Raw genomic sequence first — 6,000 nt, 5'->3', positions numbered from 1 at the left:
AATCAATGGAGTCGGGTCTGCCTTACATTTTCCTCAAAGGGCTAATTCAAGGTTCCATCTTGGCTTTCAGTTCTTCAAAGAGAATGGAAATTCCTGGAAAAGAATAAGCCTCCTTCGATGTTTCCAGCACTTCATCCTGCCTGCCCTTGCTGGAGGTGGGTGGGCATCCGTTGATGCCACCTCCAGCTAAATGCAGACAAAATGTACTCAGCACTTGCATTGACCTGGAAGTCTAGGAAAGTTTCCAAAGAAACATTCCAGATCACTACATTAAGGGGAAGATTGCTAGCTGGTAGCTTATTAAGAAGCCCCAAATAGTTAACTTACACTAGTTCTCAACACCCCAAGAGAAATTTTATTCCTGCGGTCCCTTTCATTTTATTGACATTAGAGAACTTTCCTAACTGTGGCAAAGAGAAGGTCAGGGATGAGCCAGGGATAAGTATTAGAATTGGAGAATTTCAGAGTTCCAGGCTTCCAAGAGGTATCTAATTTAATCCTTTGTTGGCTGGAGGAGGAAGCTGAGACTTGGAGAGGTGCACCCTTATTGCCTGCCCTGGGAGAAAATACAGATGCCTCTGCCTGGCCTGTAAAATCCTTCCCCATGTGGCTCCTGCCCACCTTTCTAGGACTGTCCCTGCTTACTCCCCATCACACACTCTGTGGTCCAGCTGGACTGGCCTACTTGGTTTCCCTTCCTCATTACCTTTGCACAGGTTGACTGGCATAAGTAGGATGCTCTTTCTCTTCACCTTCATCTCTTAGAATCCCTTTCTCCCTTCAAAACTCAGACCAAGGACCATCCCCTTCCAAGAAGCCTTTCCTGAGCCTCCCTCCTCCATTCAATCAAACTCCCCGTTATTTTATATTACTCATGCTCACACGTGTCATTTCCACTCAGGAGAATGAACATAAGCCACTTGAGGGCAGGGACTGTTCCTTTTTGTCTTTGTATTCCCAATAACAGAGGACCAAGCAGACAGAGACAGTTCCCTTTTCTGTGTATCAGCCATTCAGATACTTGAGGGACAATTGGGTCCCTTGTTAATCTGCTCATCTCTCTAGGCTCAATGCCTCTAGTGCCTTGGAAAATAAAGATAGTGGCCATGATAGTGATGAAAAATCAGCAACCATCAGCATTTAACACTTGGAGGTTTATAAAGAGCTTTCTTGACATTCATTACCTCATGCGAGTCTTACACACATCCCTGGTAGGTAGGCGCTACAGGGGGTATTGCCCCCATCTTGCAGATCAGGAAACTGATATTCAGATATGTTAAACCTTTCGCCTATGATCACACATCTAAAAAGTGTCAAGGCAGGATTTGAACCCAGGTTCAGTACTCTATGTATGTCATACATCATAATTCAAGTCCCCTCCCCTCTTCAACTACCTTCTTTGAACTTATCCAACTTTTCAAGGTCCTTCCCAAACCTTGGCAAGCAGAAGCATATGCAGAGGACATTCTGGGCAGACTGTCAATGGGGACTCTCACCTTCCCAGCCCTAAGGGGATTCCTCTCCCCCAGCAGCCTCTCTGGGGGATGCCCCTTCCCACTGTTTGCACTTTTGACCCAGTGAAATCTCCAGGTCTTTACCACAGAATTCCTGCCCTCTACCTCTTCCCCATCCTGTCTTTGTATGGCAGAGTGTTTTTCACCTAAGTGCAGGATGTTACATTTATCCCTATTAAATTTTATCTTATTAGATTCAGCCCATTGGTCTGGCCTGTCGAGACCTTTTTGGATCCCAATTCTGTCATCCAGTAAGTTAGCCGTCCTTCCCAGCTTCAGCAAATTAGATTTGATAAGCATGCCACCTTAGCCGACTATTGTTGAAGTTGCTGCCAGGTCAGAAACTCAATGCTATTAATGGGCTAAGTCTAGAGCCAGCCTTCCTATATGATGGATGACCACGAATAACCTATAACCCTGACCAGCACACACACCCTTCATGTTCTTAAAGAAACAATCAATTCACCACTGGCAGGTGCAAACACTTCAGAGATGAATATGACAACTTGTGACTCACCAAATTGATCAGACCCATTGACCTAGTGATCATTGCTGTAACACTACACCAAAGGCCTCATAAAAGCACCTCTCTGTACAAAAAGCCTTCATTTAGTAGCTAATCATAATGGAAGAAAGAAAAGCGGTCTGCACTTCCGACAGCTGGAGGATTGTGATGTAGGAATGGAAGGGTCTAGAATGTTGGGGCTTTTGTTTTCTGGACCAGATTCTTCCTTCCTCAAACTATTTTGTCTTCATTTTGTATCTGACATTCACATGTGTATAAATAGTGTGTAGCTATAAGGTGTTCCAAAAGTCTTAGTGAAATATTAAGCTTTAATAACTTAAAATTTTAAGTTAGTAAAATTTAATTATATTAACTGAAATAATTTATTTAAATGATTACATAAATTTATTTAAATAGTTAAAATTTGAGCTTTGAAAGCTTAAAACTATGCAAAAACTTTTGGGACACCCTGTAAGCATGCATCTACGCATATACAAGTAGACATAAAAAAGAGGAAGGACAGGTACTGAGGGCAGAAAAATGGGGTCAAAATTGTCCAGCAACATAGACAGGTCTTGAGAAAGAAAAAAGAAAAAAATCATTTTCTTTGCTTGTTTGTTGTACGAACTATGCACCCAAGAAACACTAAGTGGATGAAGAATGTTTATTACCTAGACTAGTAGGGTCTAGAAGCAGAACCCCACAGGCCTTATATTGACTTAGAAAACCACAAACTAGCCTTGTCTGTGTTGTATCTTTATTTATTTTGTTAAATTTTTCCCAATTCCATTTTAATCTGTGGGGCAGGCTGCTGGGGAGTTCCACCCTCTGATCTAGGTTGTGATCTGCAGTTAGATGGACAAAATGCACCATCAAAAAGTGGTACAATTGAAAGGAAAAGGAAACGTTAAGGTCCCATGTTATATGGATCAGGGGGAGAACTGGAACTCAGGTCTAGTAACTCTAGAGCCAGCGGTCTTTCTCCTTTGTAATCAGTGTATCACTTGTTATTGGTAATTTGTTTGGTTCTGCTTTCTTAAAAGGCTGTGAGTTGGGAAAGATTTTTACCCTGCTTTGGAAGTTTATTTGATGGATTGTTTTTGTAGGTGGTTATTAAGTTCATAATTTTTAAGAGGAAAGAATAAATTCTGATTTAAAAGTTTAGCCCCTAAATCAACATTAACTGCCCACTATATGCCACATTCTGGGCTAGGCACTGCAGATTCAGAAATACAAGCCAAATAATCCTGGCCCTGAAGGAGCCTCTGTTCTATCAAAAGAGCTACTACCTGGACATGAAAGCTTGTTCAAAATAAGGCTTATATGACTGAGGACAACGGCACAACAAGACTCAGAAGCCAAGAGTTCTTCTGGATTCGTGGCCAGAAGTCTTAGGCACGAATCATGAATCTGCTACTCACACTGTTACTTGTGACTTTGGCCAAGTCATTTAACTCCTGTGTGCTTCAGTTCCCTCATCTGTAAAATGAGGGCCTTCCAGCTGCAGATCTGAGGTTCTGGGGCCATCTAAGCCCCTTCCAATTCTCCCTTCTAGATCTCCTTTTGGACCAATTTGCCAGGAAAGGAAAGCTGGATTTTTGGTGGTTTGTCTCTTCCTTTCACCCTCCTCGAACACCTCCTTTCACCCTCCTTCAGTCCTCTGGTAAAGACAGTTCGCATTTATATGGGATGTTCCAGCTTGCAGAGTGCTTTCTCTGCAACCCAATCAAGACCTCTCAGAAAAACCTCTGAACTCAGTCTGAGGTCAGAGTCTGAGCCTCAGTCTGAGCTGGAGCTGCTCGCTGCCTTCTCCCAAGAGGATCTGAATCAGAAATCTTTTCTCTTAATATCGGATAAAAAAGTTTGCCCTTATTAGGACCCCTGAAACACTGAAGAATAGGTGGGGAGGTTTTTCTGAGGGCACTGGGCCTTCTCAGTAATCCTGACCAAATATCCCTCCTTTCCAGTTGGTAAATATTTATGTACTAGCCACTGGATATTAAAGATCAAAAAGAAATAGTCCTTCCCTTCAAGGAGTTGACATTCTAGCAGAAGAGGCAACAGGTACAAAAAGAAGTAGATGTGCACATAAGCTTATAGCACAAGGGAAGATGTTGGGGTAGAGGAGAGAGATCAGTGGCAGCTGGCGGCTCAGAAAGGGCTGTGTGCAGGGCTGCTAGAGGAGAACTTCGAAGACAATCAGAGAAGCCCAAAGACAGAATCTGGAGACAGAGCTTTCCAGGCCCTAGGGACAGCAGATGCAAAGACTAGAGATGGTGTAAGGTGTGAGGAAGTGGGAGAGCCAGACCCTCGGAGTTGGGAGGAACTTCCATGGCCACCTGGTCCAATCTGTGCCCAACACCCCTTCAACAGTCCCAGAGACTATCCAGCCTCTCCTTGAGGGGCTCCCACAGCTGCCGGTGTCTGTCACTGACCTTGGCCTGGACTTTTGTGTTTCTGAGATCGTCCCCCAGCGCAGTTCTTTCCTGGAAACCTCAAACAGCGCTGCCTTTGCCCAGTCTCACAAGTCTGAGTTTCTTTAGTCTGTCGCGGCTCTGCCTTGCCCAGACTCAGTCGGCTCTCTCCACAAGCAGCTGGGTGGAGGTCACAATCAGTTCCACCACACCACACCTGTCTCCGGCTCTTCAGCACTTCCCAAGCTCACCCACGCAGCCCCTGCCCACCCCACCCCACCTGGAGGCCACTACCCAGCTGGCCAGTGGTTATGACTAGTGTCTCCGTGTCAGTCCCCCAGCTCTGGCTGTGGTTTGAAGGTCTCACAGGTCCCCAGATCCAATCACAAGAACTATGAAATTTCTCAGTACAGTGGGGGGAGTTGGTTGGGCACCTCATCCAGTGGCTTCTGAGACACCTCCTAGTGTCATAACAAAGGTTGTGGTCCTTCTGTGAGGTTTCTTCAGACTTGCTCTGTGAAGGGCTTCAGCCTGGTTCTCCTTCTGGCCTTATAAACTTAAAAAAAAATAGGACAAAACAGCTGGAAAAGCAGAATGACCTGGTGGCTTCCTTAAAAGCTGTATCCTTGCCCCCATTACAGACCGAGCCTGTTGTTTACTGTCTTTTGGCGAAGAAGCTGCTCTAAGGGCTCTTCGTTTTGGGGGAGGAGGAAAAAGTCAGAAGCATAACCTGTGTTTATATCCCAGCTTAAAGGATGGAAAGTGCTTTTTCCTACACAGCCTGGCTAGGGAGGCAATGCATGTATTGGTCTGTGCCTTCAATTTCAATGGTATGGGGGACTTGTGGGTGAGGGACCTCCCTGTGGTAGAAATCAGCAACATCATTTCAGCTGTCTTAGAGAGGGGATTTCAGGGGTGAAATGACTTGTCCAGGGTCACTCGGCCCAGACTTGTCGGAGAGAAGACTCTAATCCAAGAAGTTGTCCTTCAAATTCTGGACTTATTGCCCTTATTTAGAGATGAAGAAATGGAATTGGGTGTTATTTTCTGTCCTGTGCATGCAAGGGGAGGGAATTTCACAAAAGTGAAGTTACCTACCTGTAATCCCAAAGCTAGCCCTTGCCAGGGGCAAAATTGAAGCCTGGTTCACCTGACCTGTTTTTGTATCCAACCACATTGCCTCTCTGTGCCTCAGTTTCCTTATCTGTAAAAGGGGATAACAGCAGCACCTGCCTCCCAAAGCTGTGAGAGCCAAATGAGTCAGCACATATACAGTGCTTTGCAAACCTTAACACTCCATACAATTACTAGTTGGTACTGTCTCTCCTTTGAGGTAGAAGGGACCTTACTATTGTCTACTTCAGTCTTTTATCCAATGCAATGCGATTAATTCAACAGGCATTTATTAAATGCCTACTGTGTGCCAGGCACTGTGGGAGGTGCTGGGTATACATAAGTCATCTATGTTATTTCTGAAAGATGGTCACCTAACCCCTAGCAATGGAGAGTTCGTTATCTCCCAAGGTAATTCATTTCACTTTGGGGGGGAGGGACGGGAGGATACCAC

This window comes from Petaurus breviceps, unplaced genomic scaffold (genome assembly GCF_028583685.1).
Source record: "Petaurus breviceps papuanus isolate PSGF00001 unplaced genomic scaffold, PetGlider_PUasm1.0 207, whole genome shotgun sequence".
In the NCBI taxonomy this organism is placed as follows: Eukaryota; Metazoa; Chordata; class Mammalia; order Diprotodontia; family Petauridae; genus Petaurus; species Petaurus breviceps.
The sequence above is the reverse complement of the archived record's forward strand: the minus strand, read 5'-3'. Positions refer to the sequence as shown.